Consider the following 16,092-nt stretch of genomic DNA (forward strand, 5'->3'; position numbering starts at 1 on the left):
TCTCTTTTTTTAAGTAGGTAGCCTGTAGTCCAAAATGAAGACCAATTATCTTTAAATTTGTTACATAGTCTTTTTCTGTTGAGTATGTTGAATCCATCTTCAGCTATTCTTTTTCATCGTAGCTCTAGTCTATTCTACTTACTCATCTCCTTCTTTCCCATCTTACGATCATGTTTCTTCCTTGGGCTTGAAACGTAGCATCATCTGAGCACCCGCCATCCCAGGTCTGATCAGGAGCCGGATCCCAGTGCTCTGCCTCTGCGGCGTCCCTCCTGTCCCTCGCTTGCCACCGGTGTTGCTTGTATGCCTCTCTGCCCAAGTCCTGGGTTTTCATGTGTCACCTGAGCCTGGCGGCTGCTTCCTGTCATCAGTTCATCCTGCATGCTCCTGACAGTTTTCTAAGGCATGCTTCTGTGCAACAGCTGCCCTTGATTTTCCCCACAATTTACCTTCAGATAAAGTCCAATCCTTCGTCTGAGAGGATTCGGGTTCCTTCTGTCTTTCCACAGCACGGGTCTTCCCACCACGACCTCCATGTATATCAGTCACATTTCTGCCCACTCTGCTCCCTCCAAACACGCTTTTATGCCTTTGTTCATCTACTTTATTCTGCCCCAAATGCTCTTCCCCTTATTTCATTTCTGAAAGTGCTGTTCATCTTCCAAGATGCAGCCCAAATCCCTCCTATGAAAAGCCTGCTCTAAACCTGCTGGTTACCGTCCTGCACGGTGGCTCCTGTTACGGTGACTTCAGGAAGTCTTTGCATCTATGGCTTCCGCGCCAAGGCTGTGAGCCCTTGGAGTGCAGGGGCCTCAGGTCCATTTCTAATCTCTGCTCTGTGCTTGCTTTTGGGCTGCACAGGATTTCATGGAAGCTTTTAAAAGTCTTTTCCTCAGTTATAAAATTTCTGTTACAAAATGTGACATTTGGTCCCCTGCAGATCCATGTACTACTTTTCTTCATGGTTAAGCAGGTCCTTGCTCTGGGCAGATGAAGAAAGATCTTTCTTTTATTAAAGGAGAAAGTTTATTAGCTAAAACTTTGGAAGCCTTACCAGCAAAAGACTTGAAAAAATACCTTTTAAAAAACAAAGAAACTAAGCAGCTCATCTATCCCCACACTTGTTCATTCTTGGGAGATGGGAGTTCTCAAAAATCAATCACAATTCTTCACACGTCTGGAGTGGCTTTCAGCTGTAGGCCCGTTTAGTTTCACACGTGCTAATTAAATTTCCCAGCACCTCAGGCCCCTGCTGCCAGCTCTCAACACCTTGCCCTGAGCCCTTGGCTCAAAGGCTACAAGTCTGTTCCCAGGAGGCAGGGGCGGTGGCAGGACCATAGAAGGGATGCCACTGCTAGAAGCACTCCCTGCTTTTGCATCCACTGTGGTACCCCTTTTCTGAAAATGTAGCCCAGCAAAAGCCAGCGTTTTCATTTCCTGACATGAACTTAGACCAGCCTTTGTGGAGCTAAGTCTTACTTCCATCAAATTGTCACATCAAGGAGCCTGAACATTGCATTCCAGGACTTTGGCTCATTAAAATCTTCTCATATGGTAATATGTCAGGCATGCTGGATTGTCTGTCGAACTGTGTTGACCTGTGTCACCAGAAAGGCAGATGGGCACCTCACTTCATAGAGGTTATCTCAAAAAATTTTTGTAATCTTTTTTTTTTAAGTGAATCATTATTTTTCACTAATTTAAAATTGAAGTACTGTACCCTTTGGGGTCCACTTGGCTGTTATTTCAGCCACCAGAATTTGTCTTGTGTGTGTGCCTTAGAGAGAGTCTGCAGAGAATTCAGTGCTTGGCTTTTTACAGCCTTCCCTAGCAGGCTGCTTTATTTCCTGAACAGGAGGTCTGAATGTTACTGACCGTCCTATGTACTTTGTTCATTGCTCTATCCCAGCTTCTGGAATATGGACTGAGTGCTTGATACATATTTGTTGAGTGAATAAATGAAATTTTGTTATTGAGTATAAAAGATAACATCAGAGGAAGTGGTTCCCTGAGAAAGCTTAGTAGCTCCCCTGAAAACGAATGTGATAAGCAGGCAGCAGTGTCTGCAGTTCAGTGTGACCTCAGATGGGCAGTGATAGGAAGGGGAGCTTGAATCCCATCTGCATCCTTGTCACCAGGGAAGAACACAGGCGGGAACCTGTTCTCTCACCTGTTCCTGTAGTAAGGGACTCCCTGTGGTTTCAGAGCAGTTCTTGTAATTTTCACATCTTGGTAAGAAAAACACCTTTATTTTGTTAGAATATTAAGCTGTTGGTAGTAACACTGGGGTTGTTTCTAACTTAATGCGTTTCAGTGATTTATATCCCAAGTTGCTTTGAGTACAAACAGTTCTTCATAGCGGGCCAAATTCACAGCTCGTTCTATGACTTAGAAATTCTCCAAACCCTGACTGACAGTAAATGATTAGAAACTCTGGTAAATAAGAGGGTTCGGGGGTTGGTTTTTGTTTGTTTGTTTTTTGTTTGTTTTTTTTAAACATCTTTATTGGAGTATAATTGCTTTACAATGGTGTGTTAGTTTCTGCTCTATAACAAAGTGAATCAGTTATACATATATCCCCACATCCCCTCCCTCTTGCGTCTCCCTCCCTATCCCACCCCTCTAGGTGGTCACAAAGCACTGCGCTGATCTCCCTGTGCTATGCGGCTGCTTCCCACTAGCTATCTGTTTTACATTTGGTAGTGTATATATGTCCATGCCACTCTCTCACTTCGTCCCAGCTTACCCTTCCCTCTCCCCGTGTCCTCAAGTCCTTTCTCTTGTTTGTTTGTTTGGTTTTGAAGTCTATAAAAAGTCTACAGAGAACAAGGACACTTCCATCAATCTCAGCCTTTGCCTGTAAGAATATTCACTAGTACTGTCAGCAGCAAACTCCACGTAGAATGGCTGTTAGGTGACCAAGTTCATGCCTCTCTCTCATTACTGCCTATTCATAGGGGGCGGGGAGGGGTGGCATTGCTTTGTTGTTGATTGAATTGCTTCCCCAAGCTGCGGCTATTACTTGTTTAGAAGAGTTCGTGTGGAGTCTGATCTCACTTTTGAAAGGGTTGTTAGGCATCACAAGTCTGTGTAAGAAACTCACCATCATTTCCCAGTTTCAAAAAATAAATATCAGAAATGGCCTCACTTCCTTATAACTTATTTCTACTTTATTCAGTTCCCTTTTCACTTAAAAATGTTTAATTGATCTCCATCTTTCTAGTACATTTGGAAATTTATCAGGATGTGGGACAGGTGGGTGGTTTGTGTCACATATAAAAACTTACAAAGCTCCAGCCACTCGAAGCACAGTAGGCTGGGCTGTGCCCGATACTCCTGGGCCCTTTAAGAAACAGCCCTTGCTAGCACTGTACTTGGCCCCAGAAATTTGTCTTTATGTCTCTTTAGCAGTTAAAGTGAAGATACTGTTTGATCCAGGATGTTTTTCATGTGACGTTTAAGATGTTTTCAGTGGCATAAGTTATTAATTCTTAGACCTGAGTAGGGAAAGAGAGACTGTAGCAACCCAAACCTATGAGAAACATGACTGGGCTGTAAGAGTTTGCTGAGGAGGGAGGGATTCCTGAGGGCAGGCTAACAGAGGCTCCCGGGTTCACTGCAGAGCCGGTGGAGACCTGGCGGGCAGCACCAGACCAGTGCATTTCATGGACCAGCAGACCTAAGGTCAGAATGTTTTCTTTGGCCATCGCAGTGCTGGATTTGTTTTCACTGAGATTTGAATGCGTTTAGGGAAGACCTGCAGGGTCCTCCCCACCACCCCTTAGTATATCAAGCCTAGCAGGCATCCACATTTGTGTTGCTGGCCTGGCCCCTGAGGGCGGTTCAGTTTGCCATCCCTGTACAGAGGCTGCAGACGGTCGGATATGCTTTGTGTCTTAGATCTTTGAACACGGGCTTTGGAATCAACTGTCTCTTCGTGGTTAGAAAATGGATACTTCCAGGTACGTGTGTTCTCAGGTTCCAACCCAGCAGGAAAAGAAGTCCACGTTCCTGATGGCTCTGCCCAGATGCAGAATAAGTCCCCTTGGCTGAATGGGCTAGAAATCAGCCACGTGCCCACTCCTGAATTTCGACCTGGAGTAGCACATGCTTATGGCTTAAGGCAGGCAGGGCCCACACGAACCACATGGCTGGAAGTGCAATTTTAGAAACAACAAATGTCCATTCTAGTAAGACATGTAAGTCTCTTGGGACGGAATATTTTAAATCTAGACAATCTAGGGCATCCTTGAGGCGTGATGCATCTTTTTCTGAATTTCTAATTTTTGGTGGCATGTAAAATGGCGCGATTCCTTCTGAAATAGATGTATTTGAGAATAAGAGCACATTCCATACAGCGCCGTTCAGGAAATTCAAAGCAGCTCATATCAAGGAGCGCACGTAATATGAATTTCTGGGTGTAAGCCCTCAGTTTTATCGTTGGGTTATTTGTTGCATGGTGGGTAGGTGGTGGTTTGATGTATTTCTTTTTGAACAGATTCTCTGCTTGTGATCTTAGCTCTGCTCCCTCAGATCGCTCAGTCTTTGTCAACATCAGATAAATAATTTTCACGTGACGGTCTACTTTTTCTCTCACAGGAGCAGTGCAAGGGCATATTTCAGTGTACTGCCAGCCGCCACAAGGCTGATCCACCTCTGAAACAAGACGATCTAGCTGTTAATTTGTGAGTGGCCTTGTTTGTAAAAGTACAGAGGTAGCTGTGATCACCGTTTTTCTCCCTAGCGAGGGGAGAGTCTCAGCTGAAGGGGAGTCGCAGTCTCAGTAACAGAGTCTAGCCTGGAATCCAGCACTGTCTCCTTTATAGAAAACATCACAGAGGTGATCCCCGGTCTGGATCTGAGAAGCTAAGATGTGGCAGGTTCATAGAATTCTTGGGGAAGTTTAGGAATTTTCTTTTTCTAGTAGAAGACTAAGCGTTAGAGTCTAGAGACCCAGGTTCAGCAGCTGCCCAGGCATACAAGTCCAGTTAACTACAGAGACAGGAGTCTTGCTTTGCCGTTTGGAGTTGCATCTCGTGTGACACGATGAGCGAGGGCTGCAGAGCTCTGGATTTTCATCTGTAAAAGATGATGCATGCTTCTGAAGGGAGGAGAAGCTTAGCAACAGGATCCTTTGAATCACATTTTAAACAGATAATTGAGAAGCAGAACAAACAGCCAGTCACGGGACCCGCAGTGACTCTGTCCCTAAATTCCTCCTTACACCTGAAATGTCTGCTCTGAGGAGGGTCACTGCTTTGGGTGAATGTACTGTCTGCCAGAAAAGGGCAAATACTTGCAGTTATAAAATAGTAAAATTAGGAAAAGGGATGGACTGGAAGTTAGGAGGCCACTTTAGTCTCATCCTTGGTGTGTTTGGTACCAGTTATCCTTGCTGGACCTCAGTTTCTGGCTGTGGAGGTGAGATGGGATTGGGTGAACTAACCTATAAGGTCACCTCCAACTCTGTATTTTTGATGCAAGATACATACTAACAGCAAATCGTTTATTAGATTAACTCACTCTCACGATGACCCCCTAAGAGTGCTGTTAAACGTAAAACAAGAATAGTTCAATTTGGGGCTATCAGGGGATCTGGACTAGCTCTGTCCAATAGAGATATAGTGCAAACCACATATATAATTTTAAATTTTCTAGTAGCTACACTTAAAAAAAAAAGGAAACTGGTAGAATTAATTGTAATACGATGTTTCAACTTAACACAGTATGTCCAAAATATTATCATTTCCACGTGTAATCACTATAAAATATTAAGATATTTGACACTTTTTTCTTCCTAAGTCTTCAAACTTTAGTATACCTTTACACTTAGGGCACATCTCGGTGTAAGGTGGCCACATCGCACGTGCTCAGGAACCGCCTGAGGCAGTGGCTCCTGGGCTGCTCAGTCCTCCGAAAAGCCAGCCGGGACTGGGAGGCCTGGTCACAAGTGGGGTGCAGGTTTCACGCATAATGGAAGAGGTGCAGCTCTTGTGCACCGTAGGACTCTACAGTAGTTTGCAGACGGTGTCGCTTCTGTCTAGCTGCTGTGCTGTGCCTGTTGTTTACTGTTTTGATTGTTACTTCTGGGTGGGGATTCAGTAAAGAGGAGGCCCACCTGGTGTGAGCGCTGTCACCGCAGTGACTTGTGAGAAGGAAGTGCCCCTTCAGTCTCCCCGCAAAGCTATTCTCATGCAAATAGTGTGAGCGGCCTCCTTCGCAATTGCCTTGGACCTTTTGGTAAGTGACCCTCCCATCCGTTGGTTTGCTGACTGCTGGTACTGTCTGCCCTTTCCTGTGCTAACTCTTTTTTTATTTTTACCCAGAATACTTTATCTCTGTCTAACTACTTTAGGTTTCTTCCTACTACTTTCCATAAGAATCTGTATGCTTTTGATGTAAGAGTTTTAAAAACCTGTGTGCTTGAGCCCCTGCTCTGAGATGCAGAGGCTTTTTGGAGGGAGCAGGCTACTGCAGTTCTTTAGGTGCATCTAGTTCAGAATTAGTCAATAGACTTATAGTGAAAACTTAAAATGTTTTCAGAAATGTTCTTCTGGAAATATTAGGGAAAAATCATATGCAAAAATCCTATGTTTGTACAAGCCTTCTCAGTACAGCCCTCACCGGAAGGCTGGAAGCAGTCCCCCCGGTCACGGACTTGTCGCAGGAGCACCTGTCTGCCTGGACAGCTCCTGGAGGTGTGGCTCATGTGCACGAGGGACACGTCGGGGCCTCTCACCAGGGGTTTCCCCCTGACCAGGTCTGGCCTTTGGCCAGTTTGTGGACAGAGTCAACCACAGCTGGGTTCCCATGTGCCTTGCCCTCCCCGGACCAGCACTGTGGCTTCATCCATGTGCCATGCTTCCCTCCTTAGAGAGTCCTGGGAAGTTTATAGCTGCCCCTCATTCTGCCACTTGTGGAGCCTGAGACTGGGGGGGGCGAGGGACTTGCTGAGGCCTGGTCGCTCAGTGTTCTGATTCCACGGGTTGAAGATACTTTACCAAGACGGGCTCAGAATTGGACACAGAACTGGTGAGATGGAAGAGAGATGTTTGAACTGGGCCTGCAGAAGGTGCAAAAGTGCTTTGAGCTCAAAAGCAATCAATGTATCTTAGGGATGCAGTGTCCTGGGAAGTCAGGGGGGAAGGTAGTTTACCTTCAAAGCTTCCTCAAATCCTACTTTAAAAATTTCCTAGAAAGACTGACCTGTCCCCTTATGACAGGCATTGGCGTTTTGGGACCTGTGCACGTGACAGGCCAGCTGCCACAAAGAGTCGCGGGAGCGTGCTTCTGAGAGAAAGCGTGTGTGACTTTAGGGAATCCCAGAAGCACAAACTAAATATAAACCAAGGATTAAGAGTGTGGCCTGTGTAAGAATGTTGTCATAACAAACTAAAATTTTGTTTTAGATGTGAGTTCCCTAAGGAAAAACTTAGTGAGAGACAAACTTCTATCCCATAGGAGTTAAATTTAGCCTCTTATCCAGATAAATAGTGTTTCTCTAGCTCAGGTTACTTATCTTGGGTATGTAGAAACTTGACTTCACATCTCTGTGTTTCAAGGGACAAATTTTTTTTCCATTAAACTTTTTAATCCTATTGATCCAGAGTTAATTTTCTTTTTCCAGTTAATTTTACACTCAGCTGTTGTCAAAACCTTCACGCGAGGTCACGCTGGGCAGGGCCCCCAGAGCCAGGAGCCTGGTGCATGGCAGGTCTGCAGAACTGACCCATGGCTGGGTGGGAACTGGACAATTCTTGAGTTTTCCACCTAGAAAACAAACTGTGTTCTATTTTCTAAGTGAGCTATGTGGACTTTTAAATTGAGAATTTCGAGTTTAATTTCTAAGAAGAGAAAAAAATCTGGGTACTAATACAGACTGGGTTTATAGAAAGGGTTTCGAGAGCTGGAGAAACAAAGTGTGAAGAGTGAGAAAGGCAGCAGTGTTTTAAAAATTAGCTCTCAGAATTGGGAAAGCTCTCCTTGACACCCAAGTCCTGTTCTTCTCCACAAAGGCTGCGATGTTGCAAAGGGAAAAGCACTGCAGGGGATCTGCCTGCCTGGGCCTGGCAGCGGGGGGCCCTGGGAGGGACAAGCACGACAGGGGTGGCCATTGAGCCCTCGCTGCTCTCTGAAGGGCCTGTGGGAGCTCTGGGGGCAGAGACCAGACGCCTTTGGAGCATCAGACCAGGACCACAGGACGGAGACAAAGACACGCTCAAAACACTTTCTACAGACCCAGTGCTTTTTGTCCGTATTAGAGTTTTTTGACCTCTTCTGCTTATATTATTGTTAGAAGTAAGCTTTTTATTTTAGTTTTGTTTTTAATTGAAGTCACAAAGTTCATTTAGAGAGCAGTCGAGCCAAAAGGTAGACTGAAATGAAACAATAGAATTCACACTGCCTCAGATTTTCCCAGAAAGCCACGAATACAAACTATACAACCTAAAAATGTGTGTATTTGCTATATTTTGGCAGTGGGTTACCATTACATGCAGAAGCCTGATAGGGGAATGGCATAGGGAAAAAACATTAAAATTTTCTTTTAAAAATGTAAGTCCTAGCATAGCTTTCAGATAAGAACTTATAGAAAGCTCTGTTTTTAATGTATTGCTTTCTTAAGTTAGCAGGTAGCGGAGGGTGAGCCAGCCGGTCAAGGAGAAAGTCTGCAAGTCAATTCTGCATCGTCCTATAGAATGCAGAGTGGAGATGAGCAGTTTCTTCTAGAGCTCCTTGTTTTGTTGGCTTGTTTTAATTGTTTTGGTTTGTTTGTTTTCCAGTGTAGAGATCTAGGAGCAAAAAGTGTTTTGCTATGTACATGACATTATTGTTGTTCTTCTCCTTTCATTTTAAGCTGGCCTTTTACCCAGCCAGCTGACATACCCAGGAAATGTCAGGAGGAAATGTATTCAGGACTTGATTGCTGGTGCAGTGAGGTCTGAAGGCAAATGGCAGCCCTAAGTTAGAATTGCCATTGCAATTTTCTTTTCATTTAGGCTGTTACTATTGTATTCATGTATCAGAGGTCAAAAGGAGATAGTGTTATATTAAATGAAATGAAAAATGGTATGCAGAGTTCAAGAGAAAAGAAACTGCTCGATCAGATGTGGATGTGATTAAACTTCTTTTCAAATAATAACAATACTCAGGATTTTTTTTTTTTAGCACTTACCATTCAACCTAAGCCACAGCTTACTTGGCCTTGGATACCGTATTGTTTTGTTCCTCCCTAATAAGCATTGCTGCTAGTGAAAGGGATATTTTTCCTACATGTTTGAGAAGTATTCTTACAGGTGATTAAAGACCAACTTAATAAATTAACGTTGCAAAAAAATGTAGTAAGGAGGTTACAGAGTGAAGAAACAACTTGATTTTAGGAGAAAAAGAAGCCATTAAGCATTTGAATTGTCTTTGGCTCTTGGCAGTTTTATGGAAAGCACAAATCTTATGAAGGAAGTTAAGGGAGAGAGCTTGCTGAATGGACAAAGCCACAAAAGCAGTGTTCAGATGCTTCTCTGCAGAGAGTAGCCACTGAGCTTGGATTTGGTAAAATCCCATCTCAATTTTCTGATAGTGGGATCAGCTCACACATTTATACCGCTATGAATCTATTCATACTGTCGGAGAATCTCTGAGCAAGGAAGCTGAGCATACAGCTCTGAAATTTTTAAGAATTGATCTGAGAATGAATCCACAGAGACTACGACAAAACCTTTAATAACAGGGCTTCCCTGGTGGCACAGTGGTTAAGAATCCGCCTGCCAATGCAAGGGACACGGGTTCGAGCCCTGGTCCAGGAAGGTCCCACACGCCACGGAGCAACTAAGCCCGTGCACTACAACTGCTGAGCCTGTGCTCTAGGGCCTGCAAGCCACAACTACTGAGCCCGTGTGCCACAGATACTGAAGCCCGTGGGCCTAGAGCCCACGCTCCGCAACAAGAGGAGCCACCGCAATGAAGAGTAGCCCCCGCTCACCACAGCTAGAGAAAGCCCACACATAGCAACAAAGACCCAACACAGCCAGAAATAAATAAATTAAATAAATAAATTTTTTAAAAAGGGAACAACTGTGAAAATGATTAAAAAAAAAAAAAAAAGACCTTTAATAACGTGACCAAAGACAGTAGTAACTGTCCCCAAAGCACATCGCATTCTCAGGCTCCCTCTGTCCTTCCTAATGAAAGTACACCCTGGAAGGGCCACGTAATGAAAACTAGCAGGGATTTAGGAAAGTGAATCAATGCCATAGTTAGTGGCCACCTGCCCCCCAAGACTGCTCTTTTCACTGTCACATTGCTTCCCACAGACTTGCGTTCTGCAGCCCATCTTATCTTTAACGTGCCCGATCTGGAGCGATGTTCATGCTTGCACAGTGGTTACTTTGTGGCATGAATTATATTAATTAAAACATTCATGGTTTTTTGTTGTTTCTTCTTCCCTTTTTACTATCTGCTTATGAACATTATGGTCAGAGCAAAAGTGTAAAACCTCCATATTGTTATTATTTACTTGTTTAGTGTCAACAGCAGGTTCCCTCCCATATTAATATTGATGAGGTTGCTACTCTGCCCCACAGAGCTTAGAATCTTAGGTGAGTGTTGACATATTTACCCAAGGGTAAATGTGATCCTGGTGTGTTACATATAAGTCAGTGCAAGAGTCATCAGGCAAAGGAATTCACGTATAAATGACCATTGACAAACTCTTATCTTTTTTTTTTTTTAACATCTTTATTGGAGTATAATTGCTTTACAATGGTGTGTTAGTTTCTGCTTTATAACAAAGTGAATCAGTTATACATATACATATGTTCCCATATCTCTTCCCTCTTGCATCTCCCTCCCTCCCACCCTCCCTATCCCACCCCTCTAGGTGGTCACAAAGCACCGAGCTGATCTCCCTGTGCTATGCGGCTGCTTCCCACTAGCTATCTATTTTACAATTGGTAGTGTATATATGTCGATGCCACTCTCTCACTTTGTCACATCTTACCCTTCCCCCTCCCCATATCCTCAAAGCCATCCTCTGGTAGGTCTGTGTCTTTATTCCCATCTTGCCCCTAGGTTCTTCATGACCTTTTTTTTTTTTCCTTAGATTCCATATATATGTGTTAGCATACTGTATTTTTAATGGATGCTTTCGTTAGCAGGTAAATTTAGAGGCTGCCCTTCATGTCAGAATGAGATCTAGTCACTAACAAATGAAGAACCACCACACCCCACACTCCAAAAGTCCAGTTTTTCACTTTTTTTTTAAAGCTCTAAGTGGGTAATAAAATTTGGTCTTCATGTACTACTACATAAGAGACGCTCAGAAAATATGTCTCTGTTTTATGAACCTCAAAAGTATGATATAAACTACTTTTCTTTCTCTGTAGAGAGAGAGCCCCAGTCTCAAGTACGCAGCCTCAGCGCACTCTGCAGGGTTTGCGTGGGTGGCGTCTTGACAGCCGTGGTCTGGATGTGGGGGGCATAGACAAGTCTTTGCTGAGTGGTGCCACTCAGGGTCAGACCTTAGCATTTTTGTAGAAAACATGGGAATGGGGAACACTGGAGGTGAAAGAGCATCCCCTAGAGGCTACTGACAGAGGGGCTCATCAGGCATCTACCTCTGCATCTATATCTGTCGTGTTATTTTTCTAGAATTTGCCACATTGAGAGTTCAAAATATGTTTTCTATTAGATATGAGAAATTTATTTTCTCATTTGTTCCTTCTTTCCATTTATACACTCATCAAATGTTTACTTAGTGTGTACTCTGTGTTCTCTGTGCTGGGGATATATTAACAAACAAAAGCCAAGTCCTTGCCCCCATGTGATTGCATTCTAGAATTGGCAGCGGGAAGATAGACAAGATTGTTTCATGAGCAAACTCTAAGGCTCATGGTGAGAATGCCAAGGAGAAAAATAATGCAGTGACCAGCGCGAAGAGCAGGTGTGGCAGTTTTAGGTCTGGATGACCAGGGAAGGCCTCTGCATAAAGGAGACATTTGGGTGAAGACCGAAAGGGGTGACAGAGGCCAGGGAATATGCCCTGTGGGTTCCTGGGGCCATGCTTCTTGGGCAGAGAGAGCCGCAGGTACTAGAGGTCTGGAGCAGGAGTGTGTCTGCTGTGTTCAAGGACAGCCAGGAGGCAGGGTGACTGGCACACAGCGTGCCCCGGGGGGAGCAGGAAGACACCAGACGGGGGGGCGGGGGGCGGCACTGATGGGGGTTTCCTAGGCCAGGGTAAGGATTTGGGGTTTGGAAGGATTTTTAAGGATGAGAAGCCATTGGAGCATTTTGAGCAGATGACACTTACCGTTTAGCCCGTGACTCTCTTTCTAGAAGAGTATGCGTGGGGGCAGGGAGGGAGCAGGGGCACCGGAGAGGCAGCCGTCGCATTTCTCCAGGCAGAAGGTGACGGTTGCCTGGTCCAGACAGGAAGTAGTGGCAGCGGAGAGAAGTGGTGTGCTTCTGAATTTATTCTGAAGATAGAGGGACAGATGGATGTGGGATATGGGAGAAAGAAGAATCAAGGAGCAAAGTTTTTATTGTCAAATTTCCTTCCTCAGGATTTTAGAAGTATCTCCAGGCTGCTCCCTAGTAAATACTAGTATACTAACTAATCATTACCCAGATCCAGAAACTGCTGTAGGACAATTTGTTGGCTAACTCTTAACAATCTTGATATCCTACGTGTTGTAGGCTTATAGGGGAGGACCAAGAGAACTGTACTCTAGCACCCATGGCGAGCAAGCAACTGGTGTAAAACTATTAATGGAAATAATAAAATAGTCAATGGATTTAATACTTATTATGTGACCACAGTATGGCTTAGAGTGGAATAACATCCATCAATAATTTGTTGAATATTCAGAGAAAACCCAACAAAACTACGTTACACCAAAGCCTATTAATTAAGCATATCTTTTCCTAAATAAAATTATGACAGGAAGTGCGTGTACACCTCAATTGAGATACTGTTTTTTATTGAAGTACAGTTGATGTTGCATTAGTTTCTGGTGTACAGCAATGTAATTCAGTTATAAGTATATATATATTCTCTTTCATATTCTTTTCCATTATGGTTTACTATAGGATATTGAATATAGTTCCCTGTGCTATGCAGTAGGTCCTTTTTGTTTATCTATTTTATATATAGTAGTTATATATAATACTTGCTAATCCCAAACTCCTAATGTATCCCCTCCCCCTTTCCCCTTTGGTAACCATAAGTTTGTTCTCTGTGTCTGTCAGTCTGCTTCTGTTTTGTAAATAAATTCATTTGTATCATATTTTAGATCCCACATATAAATGATATCATATAATGGCACTATTTCATTCTTTTGTATGGCTGAGTAATATTGCAGTGTGTGTGTGTGTGTGTGTGTGTACCCCACATCTTCTTTATCCTTTATGTTGATGGACACTTAGGTTGCTTCCATGTTTTGGCTATTGTAGATAGTGCTGCAGTGAACATTGTGGTACATGACTCTTTTTGAATTATGGTTTTCTCTGGGTATATGCCCGGTAGTGGGATTGCTGGGTCATATGGTAATTCTATTTTTAGTTTTTTAAGGAACTGTCATACTGTTTTCTATAGTGGTTGCACCAATTTACATTCTTACCAACAGTGTAGGAGGGTTCCCTTTTCTCCACACCCTCTCCAGCATTTATTATTTGTAGACTTTCTGATGATGGCCATTCTGACCGGTGTGGGGTGGTACCTCATGGTAGTTTTAATTTACATTTCTCTAATAATTAGCGAGGTTGGGCATATTTTCACGTGCCTCTTGGCCATCTGTCTGTCTTCTTTGGAGAAATGTCTATTTAGGTCTTCTGCCCATTTTTTGATTGAGTTGTTTGTTTTTTTATTATTGAGTTTTATGAACTGTTTGTCTATTTTGGAAATTAAGCCCTGTCAGTCAATTGGGATGTTGTTTTTATGAGTAAGTCCAAGCTGAGTGTTGACCGTTTTATTAGTCTGCAAATAATAGAAAACTTGACTACGTTTTTAAACAGTATAAACATTCTTTATCTCACCTAAGAAAACTCGAAGTAGATGGTCACTGGCTGCTTGAGAGTTGCCACCAAAGATGTATGATCTTTCTAAATTTCTGATTTGCTATCCTTAGCACATTGGCTTTTTTGTTTTCATGCTTATCGTTTCATGGTTTCAAAGTGCCTGCCGTAGCTCCGAACATTTCATCTCCCAACTTTTATCAGAGCACCAAAAACTGCTTCCATGGAAGTACCCTAGTCGGCTCTCCGTACATGTCACTGGCCAGGTCTAGGTCACAGGGCTGCAAGGTTGACTGGCAAGGGGATGAGGGTTATCCCGTCTGGGTTAGACCACGATTCCTGTCCTGGGGTTAGGCTAGAACATGACACCGTCAGTGAAAAGCACAACTCCGTTAGCTGCAAGAGAAGGCTACTAGGGAAGCAGCAAACAGTGTTTGCTGCTCTGTCCTCTACCAGCTTCTTTGGCTGAGATTGACCATTGGAACATGACCCTCAGGTTTTCAGTCTCTGAACTGGCCCATCAGGTTAAAAAGTGATCGAGAAGTACACTTCCTGCTGCTGCTCTGCTTTTCCCTAAACACCAGCTCTAACCTAAAAAAAATTTCAGGATTGGTCTTAGAAAAAAGAGACATGTCTTCTCTGAAAGGAAAAAAGGAAATAAACCCTCCCAAAGATGGCACATGGTTGCATTGTTAGGAAGAAGTCTGACTTTCCCACCCCAGCGGGGAGAAGCCAGGAGAGGTCTTGGAGAAGGATTTTGCGGTCAGTCCTCCACTCCTCGGGCTGCATTCAGAGCCACCTGTCTTTGCTCAGAGGCAATCTTTTTTTGGCCCCAAAGCCTCCGGATAGAGGTTTACAAATTTGGTGCGTCTGTAGTCCCGGAAGAATGTAGATCGCAGTCCTTCCAGTAGTCCTGAAGAGTCCTGAGATGAAAGATAAGCTTTCCTAAAATATTTTACAGAGGAATTTGGCTTGGCCACAGAGAATGGTAGAAAGCAAAGCTGTATTACTGGGTTTAGTAGCCTCTGTCCCTGTAAGCCCTTTTAACTCAGAAATAGAGCACAGCCATTGGAAGTTCCTAAACAAACCCACGTTGTTTTTTTCCTTATTTCTCTCAACATCTGAGCAGTCCTGGTTGCCAGCCCCCTTTCACCCTTTGCTTTGCTTTGTCTTTTCGTCTCATCTGATGATTCACGTACTGCCACTCCTCTGTACTCTGCCTTTTGTTTGTTGATTGACACACTGATGTAATTTATGGGGGCAGCAGCTTTGCAGCTGGAGCTGTAAAATGAGTGGATGAAATAGCTTTGCTTTATGCATTTTTTTGGTGAATTTTCCCAATAATGTCAGTTTCTTCAAAAGCTAGTAGAAAATGGCCCAGTCACCTTTTCTCCTTTTGTCCCCTTTCAAGTCATCTCAAAAAATTGTCCTTCATATCCCTTTTATTGTATAAATGCCCTAGTTTTGTGAAATAGTATGCCTCACATTGATTTTCTGAATGTATTTTTAAACTGTCTTTAGATCATTTTACTAAACCTTATTCATATTAAAATGCAGTTCTTTCCTGCATTTTAATCTTGCCACCAAGGCAGTTTACAGACAGATTAAGTCTCTAAATCCCTAGAATGAATATGACTTTAGATTTCACTGATGCATAGACCACTGTGTAATACTGATGACATATTTTTTATTAGCATATGCCCTTATTAAACCCTTATGTATTGATAGCTTTCTGAGAAAAGATTAGTATTTTATTCCTTTGTTACTTCTTTACTAAAATTGGAATGTGTATCAATTAGTGATGCTTTCATCTGCAATGAACAGTACCTGAGGCACATGAAAAGGTGCTCAACATCGCTAATCATCAGGGAAATGCAAATCGAAACCACAGTGAGATATCACCTCACACCTATCAGAATGGCTATCATCAAAAAGAACACAAATAACAAATGTTGGCGAGACTGTGGAGAAAAGGGAACCCCCCTACAGTGTTGGTGGGATTGTAAATTGGTGCAGCCACCGGGGAGGGATAAATTAGGAGTTTGGGTTTAACAGATACACACTACTATATATAAAATAGATAAACAA

General features: G+C 43.3%; 1 protein-coding gene across 13 annotated transcripts in view; it reads left to right on the top strand.

Annotated features, from left to right (window-relative positions):
* The window catches only part of PSD3 (pleckstrin and Sec7 domain containing 3), a 560,140-nt gene that overhangs the window by 532,702 nt on the left and 11,346 nt on the right, over positions 1-16,092 (top strand). The gene's annotated exons all lie outside the window — the stretch shown is intronic.

Source organism: Balaenoptera physalus (assembly GCF_965194825.1).
Source record: "Balaenoptera physalus genome assembly, chromosome: 21".
NCBI lineage: Eukaryota > Metazoa > Chordata > Mammalia > Artiodactyla > Balaenopteridae > Balaenoptera > Balaenoptera physalus.